This window comes from Tasmannia lanceolata, unplaced genomic scaffold, assembly GCF_043159265.1.
Source record: "Tasmannia lanceolata isolate RefF3 unplaced genomic scaffold, GAP_Taslan_0.1 ptg000019l, whole genome shotgun sequence".
In the NCBI taxonomy this organism is placed as follows: domain Eukaryota; kingdom Viridiplantae; phylum Streptophyta; class Magnoliopsida; order Canellales; family Winteraceae; genus Tasmannia; species Tasmannia lanceolata.
Window position 1 is genome coordinate 25,522,553 of NW_027518696.1, and position 24,143 is coordinate 25,546,695.

The following is a 24,143-nucleotide window of genomic DNA, read 5'->3' on the forward strand; positions in this document are numbered from 1 at the left end:
CCTCGAATAGCCTCCAATGTTGAATATGTTGAATATATGAAAGCACTTTGTATAGAACCAAGTGATAGAGATAAACACTAAAGCACACAAAATATTGGAAAAAATTCCAAGATGGAGGAGAGAGAGGGATGAAAATTTCTAGAGAGCAGCCAAAGGTTGTGCTTGCTTTGTTTTTATAGAAAAAATTAGGGTTAGATTGGATTTGGAAGTTTCCAATGTGAGGATTCCTACCTTTAGTTAGTTTCCAATTTGTGCTTTGACTTTCTCATTCTTCGATTTTCATATTCAACTTATTTCTAAACCTTGTTTCTTGCAAGCTAAGCAATGGTTAATTACACAATGGAGATCATTCAAGATCAATCTAGAAGCCTTCTCACATAGGAAACTAGCTTTTATGAATGATTTTTGTCCAAAAAGGCTGCCCGACGTTTGAGCTCATTTTTGACAAATTTAGAGGCTGATTCAGGAAAAGTCATAAACTAAAAAGTTGTAGATCTTTTCGAGACGTTAGAAACAAGTATAATAGCAAATTTTTTGGATGAAAAGATAAAAAGTCATGGCCATTTTAGTAACCTGATCATACAAGCCCTTTCTAATTATAACTCTTTCTTTCTTTATTATTTTTTCAAAACAAATATGATGTCACCAACCACCTCATCCCATGTTAGATGTTTTTGCATGTGGCCTCCTCATGTGGGGCGCCCACTTATGTGGCCGACCCACATGGTTGGGTCCACATAGAGCCCCACCTTGGGATGTATTTTGAGTTCTTTTTTAATGAAAATTCAATAAAATCCTTTAAATTTAAATTTTTTATTGTTGAACCCAACCCATATGACATTTATGGTGCACCATTGATATATGGTCGAACCATCCCCTTTAGAAAAAATAATTTTTTGGACCAAAATACCCCTATTCGACCGTTACACATCCAAATGTGACCAAAATACCTTCAAATTGGTTCACCCCTTAAAGGGGAAAGTTAAAAATGGAAAGTCTTTGTGGTCAAAATTCAAAAATAGAAACTTTTAAAATTGAGTCATTTTGGTGGGCAATATCAAACAAGATTATTTGGTACCCCCTGAAGATACCCAAAATGCCCTTGACACATAAAATTTCTAAGTCAAGCGAAACCCCTGAGAAACTCTAAATTTAGCAGGCTTTTCTAAATTCATGAAATGATCTAAGATTCCTTAGACACATCCTAGAGGTCAAATGAAACATATTGGAAATGAACAAAATACCCCTGTAGTGCAAAAATGGGCAAAAATGAGGGTAACCCTGAAAATTCTAAAAATAGCAGATTTTTTCACTTGCTTGGAAACTTGAACTTTCATCTTCCAGATACCATTGGAACACCCTAGAAATCTTTAGGATTGCGAATCAACTTCCAAACACCTAAAATGAGATGAAATCTACCCTAGAATGCATGGATGCCTAATCTATTGTGAAATATGGACTCGAGACCTGACAAACTACCGAATCTTTTACTTTTTAAAGTGTAGCAAAATGGGGGTGTCTATAGGAGTTGGGCACCAATTGCACATAGGGACACTTTGATTGATTTGATTTACTTGTGCGGGTCCCTTTACAACTATAGCCTCTAGTCTTTTGATAAGACTATCCAATTGGGCCTCCTTGGCCACGGTACCCTCAATAAAAAATCCCTTGCTTGATGTGGCCCTTTCACTTTTTTGAGTGGATTCCTACTCACGGGTCTTTTCTGCCAAATCAAGCAAGAATTTCTAAGCTTCATTTTCATCTGTATAGGATGTGAATCATGTAAGGCACATGGACTCTAGTAATTGTTTGGTTTGAAAATCAATGCCCTCGTATATGATTTGGCACGGGTGCTATGTATTTAAGCCATGGTGAGGGCATTCTTGGAGTAGATCTTTGAATATCTCCATAAAGTTTGAAAACGACTCATGGGGTTTTTGCCTAAATTGAAGAATATCGTTTCTTAGTTTGTTGGTTTTATGTGAAGGAAAAAACTTTTTAAGAAACACTACTGTGAACTCCTCCCAAGTGGTGATGGAGTTTGTGGGCAAACCGTAAAGCCATTTTTTGGCTCCCTCCTTGAGTGAGAAGGTAATGAACCGTAATTTTACCGTATCATCTGTGAGTTGTTGTAGTTTAATTAAAGCACATACCTCTACAAACTCTCGTAAAAATAAATAGGCATCCTCAGAAGGGAGCCCATGAAAAGGAGGGAGCATCGTAATAAATTGCGATTTTAACTCAAAATTATTGCCCTGAGCAAGTGGCAATTTAATATAAGAAGGTTGTACTGCTCGGGCAGGGTAAAAATGATCGCGAAGGATTTTGGGAACTTCCTCTTCCGCCATGGCAATTGGAATTGGTTGAATGTTCATCTTTGTTTCTGATGGAATTACTCTCTCCAAGAGGTTGACAGAGTTGCGCCCCCAACCTGTACTCATACACAAAAAATAGCCAAGTTAGAACAAGAAGTAACCAAAAACCAAAGTAAACAAACAACTAAAGTAAACAAACAACAAATTGAAACTAACTAACTAAAAGAAAACTAAAAATCACTTTGAATAATATAAGAATTAAAGTAATCCACTCTTCCCCAGCAACGACGTCAAAAAATTGATTGTGATATTATAAATAACCGCTAGTGCACGGATCGCGTGTAGATATGAGTCGAACTTAGGAAAAAGAACAATGTGATTTCTACCTTATACTATTTGGAAAATAAACTTATAATATATTGTTTCCTGGAATGTACTCAGGATTTTCATGGACTACAACCTCAGATCCAACAATATATTTAAATTTATAAACTAAATAGATACGGATCGAAAACAATGAAGAAATTATTACAAATTCAATCCTTATATTTAGGCAAAGTGAACCAATATTCGAATGATTTCTATTAATTAATTATCTAACCTAATTAGAAAATCAAAATCTAAAACCGAAATTAATTAGAAAATTCGATTGAAAAACTACTCTAAAGTGAATTGGAAATTAATTGCAAAAGTAATTAGAAATTAAATTGGAACCTTAATTCAATTAAAAGATCACTTAGGGTTAGAATCCACCATGGGTTTAGATTGGATTTTTAATTAAATCAATTTTTGCATTGAATTGTATATCTAATAAATCCGGTCAATGAGAAATAAGATTAATGGATGTCATTGCCCATGAGTAATTTATCAAATAGACTTTCCAATTTATAGTAATTATATAAGAAATTATATATGTTCATCAACAATTACTCATATGAAAGGAGAAAATCCAATAGGTAAATTGATTGGGATGATTTCAATTAACAATATTTCTCCTTCCCCATGATTTCATCTAAACCCTAAGTAGTTTGGGTTTAGTTACTCATGGAGGAAGGGAAAGAAACAAAGAGAATAAACAAAAATAATGCCATTGGAGAACTTATAAAAGAAAAGAAACAAAGAGAACTCTTCTTTAATTGATATTGAAAGCACAAATACTTCAAATTTTAACTTGGAATCAAAGAACAAAAGTAAGATAAACTTAGTGTTTTCTCTTCTTCAATGCTTGATTCCATGTCCTCCTTCAATGCCTTGATGTCTTCTTAGATGATTGGATTGGATCTTGGACGGTTGGATCAAGTCTTGATGGAAGATAAGATGAAAGAGTGAAAGAGTAGCTAGTGTAAAAAGATAAATAGGTATAAGAGAGCAAAAGGAGAAAAACAAAAGTTGGACAAAAATTAGGGGTAGAAAAAGTTGGCCGAAAATTAGAGGACAGAAAAAGGGATAGATAATTGGAACGAAAGGTATATATATATATATATATATATATATATATATATATATATATATTGTCCCCCCAAAAGAAGAGCAATTCTGTTTTCCAAAAATAAAAAATCATGAAATCTGATGGAAATGAAATGTTTATAATTCTCTCCTCGACCAATAGCACGTATCTCTTTTCTCCCAAAAATAATCACGCGTATGTGTTTTTGAAGCAGCTCTATAGCCTTCCTTTATAAAATATATCTAGATATCCTTTCTTGAATCCCATTCCTACTGAAGACATTGATTTTGAATATTAAAAAAATCCTCAAGATATCGTGCATCCTAAAATAGAGTCCAAGATTATGAAAATCTCTTGTGACTAAAAATTGTTGCAATAAAGAATATATTTCCCAAGATAGCAGTTGCTGAATTTTTAAAATGAGTTGCCAAAATTCCAATATGATAGAGGCCAATATCCCAACCAAAATTTTCGTCCCAAGATCCCTCTCTATACGGCCAAATATCTTTTTTTTTTTTATAAAGTTCTCAAAATAATTATAGACACTTCCCAATTGGTTATGAGGAAAAATTGCCAAAATCGAAAGTAAGAATGCAGATTTCCTATAAACGTTGGCCTCTTGCCATCTTATTTTCATCCAAGCCTGCTCATCTAACGATATGCTCCCGTTGCTACGAACATAGTAATCAGGACCATAGATTTGATTGCCCATCACAAATCCAATATTGTAAAGTGGACGGTCCAGATTTTGTAAATAGAAAGCAGCTAAAATTTTAGAGTTGGGTGTCGGTTGTGTAAAGAGATATAAGAGTTTAAATAGGAAATAATGACTCAAACAATGCTACCCTCTTTCATGTTTTAGGATGATCCCCCTCCTTAAAGTGGGTCCCTTCATTTGTAACAGAACCCACGAAAAAAAAAATCCAATTTGTTTGGCCGTGGCATGAATGGAACAAAATCCTATTTCGTACACCAATCCAATCGATCCAATTCGTTTCCATAATTTGGATATTTTCTCTCTGTTTTTTTAAATTTGTATCAACTCTCCATCGAAATAGGAAAGGAATTATGTGGCTAAAAATTAGTAAAGGTGCTAAATCATTGGAAGGAGAGAGAAAAAACGAAATAGAGGGGAGAGAAAAAGAAAAACGTGTAAGAGAGAGAGAGAGAGAGATGGTCGGTTGGTGGATATTTCCTATTTTCTCTCTTGCACGCCTTGTAAAAAGACCAAGTTATCCCTCCTTTTTGTATGAATTTCAACCGTGTCACATTTATTTGAAAATGGCTAATCTACTCCTCCTTTGTAATGCACATAAAACAACTAATAATTTCCTTCTCCCCTCTTGATCTCCAAGGAACTATCCAAGCCATCCATTTGACGGTCCACTTGTAAATTAATTGCACCACTAAACCATTCTAATGAAATGATCCGAACCGTTGAATTAATGGGCTGATGTGAATATTTCGGCTTTACCAATGGTTGCACCCCTTAAATCATTTTTGTGGGCTGATCTAAACCATTTAATCGACGGACAACAATGTAAAATTATTTGCACCTCGCAATTCACTACAATAAGATAATCTAAGCCGCACATTCAATGGGATACAATACAAATTAGTTGTACTCCACAAATTATTTTCCAAAGCTTATCCGAACCAACTAATTGGTGGGCTATAAAATGATCTTACCCCTCCAAATGATGGAAAAATCTTTAATCTTCAACCTTCTTAGCTCCATTTTTCACGAAAATTCAAGATTAAGCCTAAAACACCAAAAACAAACAAAATACCATAGTAGTACCGCTCTAAAGATGAAATATGCATATTTTTCCTAACTAAAATTCACACATAAATGTACTCATCATTGGACAATGGCCGACATCAAAGGAATTAGCCGTTCGATTGTACAACACCACATCAACATCATTGAGGGTTCCAAACCTTCAAGGGAACCTCAACGAAGGGCTAATCATGTGATGAAGGAAGCCATCCGAAAAGATATCCTAAAATACCTTGATAATGGGATCATATATCCCATCTTGGATAGCCAATGAGTGAGTCCCATCCAAGCAGTGCCTAAGAAGTCGGGAGTCACCGTTATCCAATCTGCCACCAATGAGCTCATACCTACTCGTATTCAAACGGAGTGGCGGGTTTGTATTGACTACCGAAAACTTAATGCGGCTACTTGGAAAGACATTTTCCTTTGCCTTTTATTGACCAAATGTTAGAAAGGTTAGAGGGTCATGAGTATTATTGTTTTCTAGATGGATATTCCGGTTATAATCAAATTTCAGTAGCTCCTGAAGATTAAGAAAAAAATGACATTCGCATGCCCCTTTGGGACGTTTGCTTATAGGCGCATGCCTTTTGGTTTATGTAATGCACTAACAACTTTCCAAAGATGCATGATGAGTACCTTCTCGGACATGGTGGAGACATTCCTTGAGGTCTTTATGGATGAATTTTCCATTCATGGCTCCACCTATGCCGAATGTCTTTATCACTTAAAGTTCGTCTTAGAAAGGAGTAGGGAAAATAACCTTGTCCTTAATTGAGAAAAATGTCATTTTATGGTAAAAGAGGGCACAATTCTAGGTCATGTGATTTCAAAAGAGGGAATTATGGTAGATAAAGCCATGGTGGATCTCATTGTCCATCTTCCACCGCCCAAAAGTGTGAAGGACATCCGATCATTTTTGGCCATACAGGCTTTTACTGGAGATTTATAAAGAATTTTAGTAAAATTGCTAGGCCTCTAACCAATTTGTTGGCAAAAGATTAAAAAATTGAATTTTTCAAAGAATGTTTGGATTCGTTTGAGTGTTTGAAAAATGAGCTAACTGCGGCTCCTATAATTCAAGCACCCAATTAGACCCAACCATTTGAAATTATGTGTGATGCTTCTGACTTTGCAATAGGAGCTGTTTTGGGTCAAAGAATTAATAAATTACCGCATATCATCTATTATGCAAGTAGGACTCTCAGTGATGCACAACTCAACTACACCACTACAGAAAAAGAATTCCTAGCAGTTGTTTTTGCATTGGAGAAGTTTCGGTCCTACTTGATTAGATCACATGTGATAATTTATACAGATCATTCGGCAATCAAGTACCTCGTAGGAAAGAAAGATGCTAAAGCTCACCTCATTAGGTGGGTTTTACTTCTTCAAGAATTTGATTTGAAAATTAGAGATAAGAAAGGTACGGAGAACTTGGTGGCCGATCACTTGTCTAGATTACCTAATGCAAAGGATGACGAAGGTCTAATTAATGAAATTTTTTCTGATGAGCAATTGCTGGCTATTTCTAGTGAGCCTTGGGATGCGGTTACAGGCATGGTTTAAAATTTCGACCGAAATTTCGGATACCAGTGGGGACCGAAACCGAAAAGTTCTGAAATTCAATTTTCGCCATTTACCAAATTTCGGACCGAAAGTGTGGCGAAATCCGAAATTTCAATTTTTGGTGGGGTCTGAAACGGTTACCGAAACCAAAATTTTAAACCTTGGTTACAGGTGCGACATCGGATCATTGGTCTACACAGGACAAATAACGATTTCACTCACAGGTAAAGTATTTCTTTTGGGATGACCCTTATTTGTTCAAAACATGCTGGGATCAAATTGTCCGACGATGTGTGCCCGATCATGAGCAATACTTGATCCTATCTTTTTGCCATGATCAAGCATGTGGTGGCCACTTTAGTGCAAAGAAAACGACCCCCAAAGTGTTACAGTGTGGTTTCTATTGGCTGACCCTCTTTAGGGATTCTTTTGAGTTTGTAAGGCTTGTAGGTTTTATCAGTCATTAGGTAGAGTTACAAAGAGGAACATGATGCCCCTCAACCCGATCTTAGTGGTCGAAATCTTCGATGTGTGGGGTATCGATTTTATGGGTCAATTTCCCAATTCTTTTAGGAATTTGTATATTTTGTTAGGAGTAGATTATGTGTCCAAGTGGATTGAAGCCATTGATTGCAAATCCAATGACCACAAGGTGGTGGTCAAGTTTCTCAAAGAAAACATCTTTTCTCGCTTTGGTACACTTCATGCCATAATTAGTGATAGGGGTAAACACTTTTGTATTAGACCTTTTGAAGCTCTTATGAAGAAATATGGGATCACTCATAAGTTAGCTATCCCTTATCATCCTCAAATGAGTGGCCAAGTGGAGGTTTTTCATAGGCAAATTGTGGGACATGATCCCGCGAGAGGGGTGGGGCGCGAGCCGCCGCGCTCTCTCTCTTGGTCTCTCGTACCCACGCGATTGGCGTGTGCATTTTAATGTTGATTTGAATTAATCTTTCCTGTGAACTTGGGATCACTAAGGCAATCCGAATTCCACACGAAAGAGACTGACAGAGTCGCCACCTAGATGTGGGATCTAGGACCCGTAATTAACCAGAAATCTAGACTCGCTACCTGGTTACGAGAATGGAAGGTATGGGGAGTTATCCGCCACATGCACCATTCCTGCCCGATAATCGGTCTTCGATTCCAAAAGCTAATTCTTTTAAATTTATTTTAAATGGCTCATTCAACTCTATGTTAATGTGCGAACTAAGTGACATGCATCCTATGATCTAATTTTAATGTGAATCCTAGATGTGTATCTTGATTTATTAATTTGTCTGGATTCATTCTAAGTGAAAGTTCTCCTAGAATTCTAATTTCATGGAAAATCCTAAGTGATTTGATTAAGCATTTACAAGAAAATTAATATACAAAACACCACAATTTGTTTGTGGTGCCGACTCGCGGGTGGTATGCCGTCAGACATCCAAGCTGCCTACGTACCCAAGCCTCACTGGGATCAGAGTCGACGTAGTTCGGTGCACCTAAGCTAAGCTACATATGCCTAACTCAACTAGGACACCGACTTAGACGGATTTGACTGTTTCAACAGTTTTAAGAGGAATTATTTAATTCAAGTTGAGGATTTTATTATCTTAGGATTTCATCTAAGATGCTATATGATTCTTATCTGAATGCAAGTTGTCCCTTAGACTAATGCAGGTTTGCCTACATCCTAGTTTACTAGGCTTGTCTTAAGGAAAGATTGGGTGACTAGTGTAACTAGACCTATGGTACGGTTGCTATACATAGCAAGCGTCCGTGATGAGGCTGGACTCCTAACTCTAGGACTCCCTAAAATTTAGGACACGACACAACACTAGTGTTCCTAAATTGGGCTCTAATGGTTCTTAGATTGGAAACCATAATCCAATGGTTCCGAAAGACTCGAGACAAATCAATTCAAATTCTTGAAGTTAATTAATTTCAGATTTCATGGATTTTCGATTTATGGACACTTGAGGATTACCAATGGTTCTAGGGTTCACCAATTTCGGCCCAGAATAGCATCCAAGGAAGGGAATCGTGCGTTCTTTCCTTGCGCAATTTAATACTTAGGTTATAACATCCTATTGCCTGGCATATCTCAGGATTTCCGTGGACAGTAACCTCGGAGCCAACAACATGCTATAGCTTAAGTATTCAAATTGTCAAAGATCGGTTGCAATTGGGATACGATTATGGATGCACTGGCCATTTTTCCAGGAAAATCTAAAGATCCTAAAATTTCTGTTTCAATGGATTAAGGAGTGAACATGTGACAAAATTTAAGGTTCTTTGGAAATTTTCACAATGATTTTTAATTAATTTCGAATTTTCAATGGATTTTATCAATTTTAAGCATATGAGTGATTTTACAAGTGAAATTATTGCAAACAAATTCGAAATGAGTTGAAATTTCTACAGCAGCAAGATATGATGAAATGTAGCTTACGGGAAGAGTTTTACAGATTTTTATATTAAGCTCATATTTAATTTCGATTTAACAATTGATTGACCAGGTTGCACAAATAACACAGAAACCACTAGAAATATGAATCTAAATTCAATGAAATTTCTACAGTAATAAGATATAAGTAAAAATAACATACTGAGAAATTTTCATGAATTTTGGAAACCATTTACTATCAGTTTCAGATTTTTTAATTTTCAGACCAGATTATGAATTAACCCTACATCCCATATGCAAACAGATCCAAATCACTTGAAACTTTTACAGTAACTAGAAATGTGAGATTGAAGACTACTGTAAAAATTTTAAGAATTTTAGTTGTGATCTGATGTCAGTAACAATTCCTTCAAAAGCTGGTAAATTTCAAAGAAAGCATAAAATAATATACCAAACAAATTCTCAAAATTCTCCAAATTTCATGGTAGAATGTACTGGTATCATATTAATTTCCCACGAAATTTCATTAATTTTGGAATTCATTTAGTATATATTTTATTTTCGAAACACTCATGGAGATCATGATTTTGAGCATACATATTTAATTTTCAACTAAATCCAATTAAATACTAAAAATCATGCAAATATACCAAATAATTCTAGAAAAATCTAAAAATTAAGTACCTACCTGTGATCGAAATCCTCGCCGAATCCGAGAGCCGAAAAATTCGAAAATCGCACCGCCGCTTGATCCGCTTCCGCTTTCTTTCTCTTTTTCTTTGTTTTATTTTCTTTTATATTTTTTTTTTATATGGAACAAAGGGAGAGAGATGGGGAGAAACAAATAAGGAGAGAAAGTAGATAATGATAGTGTGAGAGTGAGAGAGTGAGAGATATTGAGGGAGAGAAAGAGAAAACTATCCAAAAACAATGTGTTCCTTTTTTTTTTTTTTTTTTTTTTCCTCTCATCACCTCTCTTTATATAGTGAAAAACTTAGTGGAGAGGTGGAAATAAACAATGAGAATGGTGGGTGTGGTGGAGAATAATGGAATATATAATGGTAATGGTGGGAATTGTGGTGGGGAATAATGGAATATATAATGTGAATGGTGGGTGTGGTGGAGAATAATGGAAATAAACAATGGTAATTGTGGGAATGGTGGTGGGAATAATGGAATATATAATGGTAATGGTGGGAATGGTGGTGGGAATAATGGAATATATAATGGTAATGGTGGGAATGGTGGTGGGGATAATGGAATATATAATGGTAATGGTGGGAATGGTGGTGGGAATAATGGAATATATAATGGTAATGGTGGGAATGGTGGTGGGGATAATGGAATATATAATGGTAATGGTGGGAATGGTGGTGGGGATAATGGAATATATAATGGTAATGGAGATAATGGTGTTATTTTAAAGGGAAAAATGAAGTTAGTGGAAATGGTAGAGAAAGTTAAGTCATGCTAATGGTGAGTCCCACATCAGCGGGTTCCGCACAAGCGGGTCCCACATCAGCGGGCCCTACACAAGCGGGTCCCAGATCAGCGGGTCCCACACAAACGGGTCCCACACTAGCGGGTCCCACACAAACGGGTCCCACACTAGCAGGTCCCACACTAGCAGGTCCCACACCAGCGGGTCCCACACAAACGGGTACAAATTCTCCCTAGTTTAGATTTTTCTGAATAATCCTTCTCAACATTTAGCGGGAAAATGCGAAACACGACGGAAATGACCAAAAATATTTAGAAATGTAACAAACGGATGCGGGAAAGAAAGACATTGGAAAACCGACGGAAAACAAACCCTAATTTCTTTATCGATTAAGGTAGAGCAAAATGGGGTGTCTACAGATGCCCCTCTTTGGTAGAGATGACGTAGTCATCGAATACCAAAGTCAAAATGACAGAGCCATTTTGCGTAGCTTTAATCGACAAAAGACTCTACACAAAACGGAGCCTAGACGCAAACATTTACTACCTAATGCAAGACCCTAAATGAAATCCTAGATTTAGAACATAATAAGAAATCCTGATGCGGTGCCGTTCACAAACGGGCAACGAGAGAATGAGATACCAGTTTCGAATGGATTCCGAAGAGAAAGAACAAAGATCGTTCTCAAGCGGTTTTTAAAAGAAAATGAGACATCTTTCACAAGCGGGCTCAAGGAGGATAAGAGACCATTCACAAATGGACTCAGACAATGAGGTACCATTCACAAACGGACTCAAGGAGGATATGAGACCATTCACAAATGGACTCAGAAAATGAGGTACCGTTCACAAACGGGCTTAAGAAGAAGATGAGACCATTCACAAATGGACTCAGAAAATGAGGTACCGTTCACAAACGGGCTTAAGGAGAGGACGAGACCATTCACAAATGGACTCAGAAAATGAGGTACCGTTCACAAACGGGCTCAAGGAGAAGATGAGACCATTCTCAAATGGACTCGAGAAACGAGGCACCGTTCACAAACGTGCTCAAGGAGAACATGAGACCATTCACAAATAGACTCAGAAAATGAGGTACTGTTCACAAACGGGCTTAAGGAGAAGACGAGACCATTCACAAATGGACTCGAGAAATGAGGCACCGTTCACAAACGGGCTCAAGGAGAATAAGAGACCATTCACAAATGGACTCAGAAAATGAGGCACCGTTCACAAACGGGCTCAAGGAGAACATGAGACCATTCATAAATAGACTCGAGAAATGAGGCACCGTTCACAAACGGGCTCAATGAGAAGACGAGACCATTCACAAATGGACTCGAGAAACGAGGCACCGTTCACAAACGGGCTCAAGGAAAACATGAGACCATTCATAAATGGACTCGAGAAATGAGGCAACGTTCACAAACGGGCTCAAAGAAACAAGATAGCTTCAACAACGAAGAATTTAGAGATTTTTCATGAACTTGAATTTGACGTAGGATTGGATTTGATGAATTTTTGATTTTTCAGAAATAAGGCACCGTCCACAAACGGGCTCAAGGAGGACATAAGACCATTCACAAATAGACTCAGAAAATGAGGTACCCTTCACAAACGGGCTTAAGGAGAAGACGAGACCATTCACAAATGGACTCGAGAAACGAGGCACCGTTCACAAACGGGCTCAAAGAAACAAGATAGCTTTGATTGATGAATTCAACAACGAAGAATTTAGAGTTTTTCATGAACTTGAATTTGACATAGGATTGGATTTGATGAATTTTTGATTTTTCAGAAATAAGGCACCGTCCACAAACGGGCTTAAGGAGGACATGAGACCATAAATGGACTCAGAAAAATGAGACACCGTTCACAAACGGGTTCAAGGAGAAGACGAGATCATTTACAAATGGACTCGAGAAAAGAGGCACCATTCACAAACGGGCTCAAAGAAACAAGATAGCTTTGATTGATGAATTCAACAACGAAGAATTTAGAGATTTTTCATGAACTTGAATTTGACATAGGATTGGATTTGATGAATTTTTGATTTTTTGAACTTAATGAAATCGGGGATGTTATAGATCGTGCCTGACAAAGATATCGGAAACTAGGACTTTGACGAATGATGAAACGGCAAACCGAAGAACCATTACTAACAAGAATGGAGTAGAAACACTTTTATGAAACTTTAACAAGATTTTTCTCAAAGAGACTGCTGGTCTTGTCTTTGGGGATTTGGATGACTGAAACCTTGAACAAGACACTTGAAATTGGTAATCTAGAACAACGGCTCTCTTGGATATAATCAAACTAACTGGAAGGAAATTCTGAATTTTAACGGTTCATCTTTGTGAGAAATTGGCTCGACCATCATTGCATCTGAGGCTCTTCCAAGCTTAAGATGCCTTCCTGAGGTATGATCTTTTTAAGGAAGCTGGGCTTTCTGATGTTTCTACTTCTGAACTCTTCTGAGTTGATCTTCTTTGAAATGTAGCTGTTTGACTAGATTCTCGAACTCTTTCAGGTACAATCGCAGGGAGTTGACGAGGTCGGGCCTCCTTCACCGAGACAGTTGCATCATTTTGGACACAAGGACGACGATTGACTCTTTTTAAAGAGAAAACTTAGATAAAAGACACTACTCAAAGGATTGAGGATCTCTGAAGGAGTGAACATAGAATAACAACGATTGATTAACTACACTGACAGACACAGTAATGCTTCTGACTTAGTTAATATTTTATTTGGTAAGTCTATCCTTTCAAGGAATATTTTTTTTTAATTGGTAAACACTGGACTTTTCCCTTAAACAGTAATGCCTCAATGATTTAATTACAACTCCTAGGATTGCTTAGCTCCAATGCCCCCAGTTTTGAGGATGTCACTTGAATTTGCTTGAACTTCAGTTGATCTTCAGTCCTGATACCGGCTGTAGCCTTCTTACAATGATTCTCTTACCATGACCAAGTCACCTCTTCAAGGTTTTTAACTTGGCGGACCGTGCTAGCCTTAACTTTTGCCTGAACCGCCTTTCTAGGTTTTCGATTCAGCAGGCTATCCCCTTAGCTTTTGCCTAAGCCGCCCTTTCGGGTTTTCAACTTAGCAGGGGAATGATCTTAAATTTTGCCTAAACCGTCCTTTCAGGTTTTCAGTCTAGCAGATCTTCAAACTCCATTTCATCATCAATTTTTTTTTTGTTTCGGGACCTAGATCATTAGTTCTGAACACCGGAAGGACTTTATAGGTAGGATAGGGCTTTTCAAAGAATGGCTTAAGGTTCAACAAAGATTTCGACCGAACCTGTGAACATGTTGCCTACATGTCCCAAGGTAGGAATCAGGTCGTGTGTAGTTCAGGGCGAATGCCCCTAGTTTGAAGATAAATTGTTCGAAGGTTTATTGATTTTTTTTTCTTTCTGGAATAATTGACTTCTCTTCTTTAGGAACTTGTCCCTCTTTTTTCTGAAAGGATTGAATTTCTTTTTTTTTTGATTGATTGAATTGCTTTTCTTTTTTGAATCGACCGAACTCAGTTTAACCGAGCTGCCTACGTACCCCAGTGTAGGGATCAGGTATCGCGTAGTTCGGGGCGAATGCCCCTAGTTTGATGGGTTTTCAAGAAAATTTCATTCAGGCTCAAAAGGGTTTGCAAACATGTATTTGTTTTGACATTGGGTTCTGATTTTGGGATTTATTCGGCCAAAGAAGGCCTTCCGATGTTTAGATTGGGAGTCGATCTAGTTTACTAGAGTCCCTCTGGTACTGATTATTTATTTTATTTTATTTTTTTTTTTTACGGAGTTTGACGGCATTTCCAGGTAAGAGATAATAGATCTTCTTCTTTCAAGATTCTAAAACGCGCCTTCGACTTTCATAGAGCGAAACTTGTTCTTCGACATCCTCCATCTATGGATTTGTAACTCTTGATATCTGATGATCACTTTTCAATGCTTGCTCTTGAACTTCTTATCTCGAATTTGATGGCTTCATGTTATGAATTTGAGAACCAAGGTCATTCATTGGAAATATGAAAGTTGTTTCCACTCCATGCCCCTTGCATAGCATATGATATTCACTTCATTCTTTCTTGAACCTTCTATCTGGGTCTTTCTCCTGGCATTAATGGTAACGCTTACCGGACCATCTTTTTATCCTCAAAATGGGTTTACCAATTCTTCACACTCTTCAGAGGGTAATGTATTTTCAATCGGCATTTACTGGATCAAGGTTTCAGTGCCAGTGTTTACCACTTCAATTTCATCTTTGAAAGGCTGGGATTGGCGCTCCTCCTCTTGTTCAAGTAATTGTTGTGACCCAAGTGAAGTTTCATCAATTTTGTCCTCATTTGAGGAGGGAGTCTTATTTTAAGATCAGAAGCACACTTAAGAAACGGACACAAGTGAATTATTGGGACTCAAATTTTATTTAAAGAGAAAGTTCTTACATCTGACAACCTATCCTGAACATGCTCAGGATTCACAACTCTCAATCAAAAGAAAAGCAAAAGATAACTTGCCTGGACTAGCCATTGACCTTGAACTGTAAGACCGGACTCAACAATTGTCCTGACCATGATGACTGACTCAATCATAAAATAGGAAATGACAAAACTTTAACTGCTGCAACTGTCTGGTTTCGGAGGCTCGGCGAAAGCTGGCTCATAAATGGTACTTTCAACTTCTGATTCTTTTCATTGCAACCGGACCTGTGCCCCTTTGAACCTTCAGTTATTTAAGCATTGCGAACGGCTGGCGGCAGTACTGCATGATTTGATAATGGGTTATTGGTAGCAACGGGACTTGGCTCAAACACAAGGCTTTTATTGTCGAGCAACCTCTGGATTCTGAATTTTAGGGCAATGCAATTATCAGTGAGATGGCCAGAATTTCTATGGTATTCGCAGTGTTGATCTGTTCGCCAATTTGCTGGTAAAGGATTAGGAAGAGCCCTAATGTCGGGCAGGATTATGCGACCTGAGGCTAGACACTCCTTGAGTATCACAGATGGTGGAAGAGGGAGAGGGGTAAATTCTGTCTGGGCCTGTGGCCGAGGTGCGACAGCAGGTTGGGTATAATCCATCACCATGGGGTTCTGAGGTTTTGAAGGCTGAGGCTTGGAGCGGGAAAGGTTATTAATTTCAGCTGATGGAGGCTTCCTGAATTCTTTGGTATTCGGGTTACTTCGGTTGAACACACCTTGAGCCATAGCCTCCTCTATTTGGGTGCCTGCCACGATAAAGTGTTTGAAGTCTGGATAATACTGCAACGACATGTGATACTGGAGCTGGGGGGAAATATTTTTCATGATTATTTGGACCTGCTCTTCCTCAGAAGGGCGCTCCATCATCTGAGCTGCTATTCTCCTCCATCTTTTCACAAAGGTTAGAAAGGATTCCCTCAAGTCTTGCTTTGTCCTTTCCAAATCCTTTCTGGTGATTTCTGTCCCGTCATCATATTTGAATTGCCTGATGAACTGCTCGCCGATATCCTTCCATGTCCTGTAACGAGTCTTGTCCAAGACCATGAACCACCTCCTGGCAACCTTGGTTAGGGAAACCGGGAACAATTGAGCCATTTGCTCAGAAGATAAGCCTTGAGGCTGACACATGATGGTGAACATTTGCAAATGTGTGATTGGACAACCCACACCATCATATTTATCAAAGTCCGGCATTTGAAAATTGGCTGGGAGACGGATTTCTGGGAACAGTGTGAGGTCACTTGGATTGAAACCACCCTGGTCCTGAAACTGAATGTCCTGAACCTTCCTGGTAAGACTTTCTAATTTCTCCATAACTACTTTATCAACCATGGACTGAGAAGGCCTGCTGCGATCTTCGCTGTACTGCTCTTTTTCAAAATCTTCTTCAGTTTTGTCAGGGATAGGAATGAACACTGGCTGGGCAGGTGCGGCTGAAGTAACTGTATGGTGCATGGACCCTTTATCTTTGGACAACGATGGCCCCAACTTTTCAGAAAGCTGGGCCTTGATAACTTGGTTCTCTTCTTTGAGTTCTTGAAGCTGCCGGAGAATCAAGGTGAGAGTATCGGTAATAGCAGCGGGTGGAAGACTACTGTTCTGGTTTTCTGCCATTGGGGAGGATGAGGATGGGAAAGAAGGAGATGCTGGGGTCCTCAGAGAAGGTGGCGGGGAGACAGATTTCCTCTGCAATCGAGAAGAGATCCGAACCCAAGGAATAGTAGGGTTAGCTATGGTGTTTAGTGCCCTGTCATGGAAATAATGAACACGAGGTATATGAGCTTGACATTCATGGAGTGTTTCTTCTCAATGACTGAAAAATATTACACATTTAAGCAAGTAATTGGGACAATAGAATGAATCCAAATGATGAGGGGAATGCCCTTAGTTCAAGGATTATGAGAGTAAACTCTGAAGGATTTAGCAGAAATATTCTTGAAAAAGGTAGCCCCTAGAGGAGGAAGAGATCAAGGGTACAGGCAAGATTGGATCATCAAGATTGCACGATCAAATGATTGATACACAATTTCCGCCAATGAAGACACAATCGAATCCCACAAGAGACGAATGATAGACACATGATCAAAATGTGAGATTGCATAGGATTACTTTCAACGGGTAGATCAAGAATAACTAATCCTATGAGATCTTTGGAAATGATGGGATTTATATCCTAACCCCAAAGGAAAAGTTTTTAGTCTTCGCACATTTTAACAGTGTTACCTGAAGGCATCAACCCTAATCCTAATCTAGCGGAGTGGAGAGAGGATCTCGACTCATGACTTTGTTTGTGTACCTAGGACCGATCGTAGCCATTGGAAGATGGACTACGGCCTAATCTAGACACAAATGGGTAAGATATCCTAAACTAGGCTCATACATGTGGTGCACATGTGTTCGTATACTGCATGCATGTGTGGGTTAATCTAGGGGTAAGGCTAAGAGTCCCCTTAGCGCGAATCCATGTTCGATATACTGTACCAGTGTCCGGCGTATCAGTACGTGAACAAGAGATCCGTTTACGCACCATAAAGGTACTAGGCTAAGGGTGGAATGCTTCTCTAGCACAGAGGCACCAGGTGATGAAATCCCAGTCAACCATGCTAGATAACACTCCGGGTTCCTAAAATAGGACGTGTGTGCATGTGAAATGCAAGGGTTTAGATGCAAGTGATGTAAGTGTGTGCAATAAGTTCGCGCAATCTATGATGCCTTCAGGTTTTGTTAAATTAAGTTCGAGTAAAATGTGATGAGAAAATAAAACGAGACAAACTAATCTAACAAGTATAGAGTTTTTATGAGCCAGTTAAATTAAATTCAAATGAATTATCTTTTGAAATTTTAATGAAGTTAGGTGGTCCCCAGCAGAGTCGCCAGACTGTGGGACATGATCCCGCGAGAGGGGTGGGGCGCGAGCCGCCGCGCTCTCTCTCTTGGTCTCTCGTACCCACGCGATTGGCGTGTGCATTTTAATGTTGATTTGAATTAATCTTTCCTGTGAACTTGGGATCACTAAGGCAATCCGAATTCCACACGAAAGAGACTGACAGAGTCGCCACCTAGATGTGGGATCTAGGACCCGTAATTAACCAGAAATCTAGACTCGCTACCTGGTTACGAGAATGGAAGGTATGGGGAGTTATCCGCCACATGCACCATTCCTGCCCGATAATCGGTCTTCGATTCCAAAAGCTAATTCTTTTAAATTTATTTTAAATGGCTCATTCAACTCTATGTTAATGTGCGAACTAAGTGACATGCATCCTATGATCTAATTTTAATGTGAATCCTAGATGTGTATCTTGATTTATTAATTTGTCTGGATTCATTCTAAGTGAAAGTTCTCCTAGAATTCTAATTTCATGGAAAATCCTAAGTGATTTGATTAAGCATTTACAAGAAAATTAATATACAAAACACCACAATTTGTTTGTGGTGCCGACTCGCGGGTGGTATGCCGTCAGACATCCAAGCTGCCTACGTACCCAAGCCTCACTGGGATCAGAGTCGACGTAGTTCGGTGCACCTAAGCTAAGCTACATATGCCTAACTCAACTAGGACACCGACTTAGACGGATTTGACTGTTTCAACAGTTTTAAGAGGAATTATTTAATTCAAGTTGAGGATTTTATTATCTTAGGATTTCATCTAAGATGCTATATGATTCTTATCTGAATGCAAGTTGTCCCTTAGACTAATGCAGGTTTGCCTACATCCTAGTTTACTAGGCTTGTCTTAAGGAAAGATTGGGTGACTAGTGTAACTAGACCTATGGTACGGTTGCTATACATAGCAAGCGTCCGTGATGAGGCTGGACTCCTAACTCTAGGACTCCCTAAAATTTAGGACACGACACAACACTAGTGTTCCTAAATTGGGCTCTAATGGTTCTTAGATTGGAAACCATAATCCAATGGTTCCGAAAGACTCGAGACAAATCAATTCAAATTCTTGAAGTTAATTAATTTCAGATTTCATGGATTTTCGATTTATGGACACTTGAGGATTACCAATGGTTCTAGGGTTCACCAATTTCGGCCCAGAATAGCATCCAAGGAAGGGAATCGTGCGTTCTTTCCTTGCGCAATTTAATACTTAGGTTATAACATCCTATTGCCTGGCATATCTCAGGATTTCCGTGGACAGTAACCTCGGAGCCAACAACATGCTATAGCTTAAGTATTCAAATTGTCAAAGATCGGTTGCAATTGGGATACGATTATGGATGCACTGGCCATTTTTCCAGGAAAATCTAAAGATCCTAAAATTTCTGTTTCAATGGATTAAGGAGTGAACATGTGACAAAATTTAAGGTTCTTTGGAAATTTTCACAATGATTTTTAATTAATTTCGAATTTTCAATGGATTTTATCAATTTTAAGCATATGAGTGATTTTACAAGTGAAATTATTGCAAACAAATTCGAAATGAGTTGAAATTTCTACAGCAGCAAGATATGATGAAATGTAGCTTACGGGAAGAGTTTTACAGATTTTTATATTAAGCTCATATTTAATTTCGATTTAACAATTGATTGACCAGGTTGCACAAATAACACAGAAACCACTAGAAATATGAATCTAAATTCAATGAAATTTCTACAGTAATAAGATATAAGTAAAAATAACATACTGAGAAATTTTCATGAATTTTGGAAACCATTTACTATCAGTTTCAGATTTTTTAATTTTCAGACCAGATTATGAATTAACCCTACATCCCATATGCAAACAGATCCAAATCACTTGAAACGTTTACAGTAACTAGAAATGTGAGATTGAAGACTACTGTAAAAATTTTAAGAATTTTAGTTGTGATCTGATGTCAGTAACAATTCCTTCAAAAGCTGGTAAATTTCAAAGAAAGCATAAAATAATATACCAAACAAATTCTCAAAATTCTCCAAATTTCATGGTAGAATGTACTGGTATCATATTAATTTCCCACGAAATTTCATTAATTTTGGAATTCATTTAGTATATATTTTATTTTCGAAACACTCATGGAGATCATGATTTTGAGCATACATATTTAATTTTCAACTAAATCCAATTAAATACTAAAAATCATGCAAATATACCAAATAATTCTAGAAAAATCTAAAAATTAAGTACCTACCTGTGATCGAAATCCTCGCCGAATCCGAGAGCCGAAAAATTCGAAAATCGCACCGCCGCTTGATCCGCTTCCGCTTTCTTTCTCTTTTTCTTTGTTTTATTTTCTTTTATATTTTTTTTTTATATGGAACAAAGGGAGAGAGATGGGGAGAAACAAATAAGGAGAGAAAGTAGATAATGATAGTGTGAGAGTGAGAGAGTGAGAGATATTGAGGGAGAGAAAGAGAAAACTATCCAAAAACAATGTGTTCCTTTTTTTTTTTTTTTTTTTTTTCCTCTCATCACCTCTCTTTATATAGTGAAAAACTTAGTGGAGAGGTGGAAATAAACAATGAGAATGGTGGGTGTGGTGGAGAATAATGGAATATATAATGGTAATGGTGGGAATTGTGGTGGGGAATAATGGAATATATAATGTGAATGGTGGGTGTGGTGGAGAATAATGGAAATAAACAATGGTAATTGTGGGAATGGTGGTGGGAATAATGGAATATATAATGGTAATGGTGGGAATGGTGGTGGGAATAATGGAATATATAATGGTAATGGTGGGAATGGTGGTGGGGATAATGGAATATATAATGGTAATGGTGGGAATGGTGGTGGGAATAATGGAATATATAATGGTAATGGTGGGAATGGTGGTGGGGATAATGGAATATATAATGGTAATGGTGGGAATGGTGGTGGGGATAATGGAATATATAATGGTAATGGAGATAATGGTGTTATTTTAAAGGGAAAAATGAAGTTAGTGGAAATGGTAGAGAAAGTTAAGTCATGCTAATGGTGAGTCCCACATCAGCGGGTTCCGCACAAGCGGGTCCCACATCAGCGGGCCCTACACAAGCGGGTCCCAGATCAGCGGGTCCCACACAAACGGGTCCCACACTAGCGGGTCCCACACAAACGGGTCCCACACTAGCAGGTCCCACACTAGCAGGTCCCACACCAGCGGGTCCCACACAAACGGGTACAAATTCTCCCTAGTTTAGATTTTTCTGAATAATCCTTCTCAACATTTAGCGGGAAAATGCGAAACACGACGGAAATGACCAAAAATATTTAGAAATGTAACAAACGGATGCGGGAAAGAAAGACATTGGAAAACCGACGGAAAACAAACCCTAATTTCTTTATCGATTAAGGTAGAGCAAAATGGGGTGTCTACACAAATTAATCAAATTTTAGAGAAGACAGTTAATCCAAATCACAAGGAATAGTCCGTTAGATTAATTGATGCCTTGTGGGCTTATAGGATGATATTCAAGATTGATCTAGGTCAGTCTCCTTACCACCTTGTATATGGAAAAGCTTCTCATCTCCCGGTTGAATTAGAACATAAAGCTCTTTGGGCTATTAAGAAACTAAATGTTGATTTGTCTGAGGCAGGTAATCAAAGAAGACTTCAACTTGCCGAATTGGAGGAGTTGCGTAATGATGCTTACGAGAATGCAAAAATCTACAAAGAGAAAATAAAAGCTTTTCATGACCAGCGTATTTTGAAAAAAATATTTCAAGAAGGAGATAAAGTTATTCTCTACAATTCAAGATTGCACATATTTCCAGGTAAGTTAAGATCCCGTTGGGATGGTCCATATTTGGTGAACAAAGTTTTTTCTCATGGTGCAATTGAAGTTTTAAATCCAAATAATGGTGAGACATTTAAAGTGAATGGACAAAGATTGAAGTCGTATATTGAGTTACCATCGGCTAATTTGGAAGAGGTCATGGATCTCCATGAGCCTCTTTATTCGAATCTTTCCTAAAAGAAAAAGGTACGTCCCTCTCTTCTCTTTTTATTGTCATTGTTTCTATTTTTGCATGCATTGAGGACACTGCATGATTCAAGTATGGGGGGTTAATTTTGAAAAACTTAATTGTAAATTTCTTTTTATGGTTTAAAGTAGAATATTTCATTTTTCTTTATTTTTGGTATCTTTACAAAAGAAAAAAATAACTAGATATTTTTGGAAAGAAAGTTTTTATCCCGTTTTAAGAAAGGAAATTAGTCTATATATTCTAATTTTCGAATTTGAGAAAATGAAAAGAACAGTTTCTACTTATAGGTTAGATTTCTTTTGTAATCGTTTTTATAAAAGATTTGATTAGGATATGAGAATAGAATTTTGGCCTTTATATGGTAAAGTAAAAAAGGAAAGAAGGTGGAAAAGAAAAGAAAAAAAAAAGAAAAAAAGGAAAAAAGAAAGTACTTTTTTTATCTAGTCTTGACTTGTAGTCTTTCTGACTCGAGCAAGTAAGTCCGAGGGGTGTTTTACACCTAGTTCCTTAAAGTTATCTAGTTTGAGAGTAATTGACCAAAAGCTCGTTACATGGGTCATCTAGAAAGCTTAAGAAGTCAAGATATTGCACGAATCAAAATAAAGGTTGAACTCATATTGCATCAATTTCTTAATGATATATGCAAAATTGCAAAAATAATTCTAACACTGCTTAGTAACATGGGTGTCTGGTGCAAGCCCTGCATGTCATTCACGCCAACGGCAGTAGAGGAATAATTGAGTTCAATTCTTAGAAAATAATGGAAAATTGTTCAAATTTTATATCAAAATTTCTGATTCAAATTCTTTTATAACATAGATGACATTAGATCTACTCTATGGGGACAAAATGGTAAAAAATATAAAGGAGGATTCCTTAATTAAGATATATGTCGAATTTCACAACTTGGAATGGGATAACAAAGACCAAGTATGGGGGTATTCTAGAAGTTTCTATCTTGAGTAAAGTATTAAAGCAAAAATGAAGAGTTATATTTGGCTTTATTCCATATTAAGGATTTGCAATTAAAGTTTTTGTTTTTGGAAAGCTAATTTTTGGTAATTTATGTGTATATTCACTGCAAACACTCATGAGACAACTCATCCACTAAGGTAATCTAGGGGTTTAAAGGCTTGTTGCATGTGCTAAGTGCAATCGTGATTCCTACGAAAGTGAGTTAAGTTGTTTTTGTGTTTGTTTTAGTTTTTTTTGTTTTTGTTTGCTCGACTATAAGCAAAGCTTAAGTATGAGAGAATCTGATGAGCCCATTTATGTGTGAATTGTAGGTAGGAAAATCATGCATATTTTATGTTTAGAGCAGTGCTACTAAGGTATTTGCTTTGTTTTTGGTGTTTTAGGATTATTTCAGGATTTTCACAGAAAATGGAGCTAAAGAGATGAAATTCCAAAGAAAAGATTAAGTATGGGAACACCACCCATTGTGAACCATCGATTCAATGGTTCAGATCAACCCATAAAAATGATTCAAGGGGTGCAACCATTGGTAAAGCTGAAATTCACACATCAACCCATTATTTCAACGGTTTGGATCATCTCGTGGGAAATAATTTGAGGAGTGTTATCAATTTATAGCTCCATCAATTGGATGGCTTAGATCAGCACATAAAAATGGTTTGGGCCACAACCAATTCCATCGAGGCTCACAATATTGAACGGTTTAGATTATTCAAGAGGAATAGATTCGAGGCGAATGTGAGTTCACAATTCACTTGATAGGCCAACAATTGGACGGTCTAGATCATCTTGTAGAAACAGTTTAGGGATAAGGGGATTATTAGTGTTGCTTTAT

At 37.6% G+C, this 24,143-nt stretch overlaps 1 long non-coding RNA gene and 1 other non-coding gene across 2 annotated transcripts in view; one reads left to right on the plus strand and one right to left on the minus strand.

The window, feature by feature from the left end:
• Positions 1 to 1,863: 1,863 nt before the first annotated feature.
• Positions 1,864 to 1,970, plus strand: LOC143853653 (small nucleolar RNA R71). Its single transcript, XR_013237263.1, has one exon. It is a non-coding gene; the product is annotated as a small nucleolar RNA R71 (small nucleolar RNA).
• A 59-nt stretch (positions 1,971 to 2,029) lies between these two features.
• The window catches only part of LOC143852817 (uncharacterized), a 59,527-nt gene continuing 37,413 nt past the window's right edge, over positions 2,030 to 24,143 (minus strand). Inside the window, exon 4 of the long non-coding RNA XR_013236866.1 lies at positions 2,030 to 2,431. This is a non-coding gene — a long non-coding RNA (uncharacterized LOC143852817). The remainder of the gene's footprint in view (positions 2,432 to 24,143) is intronic.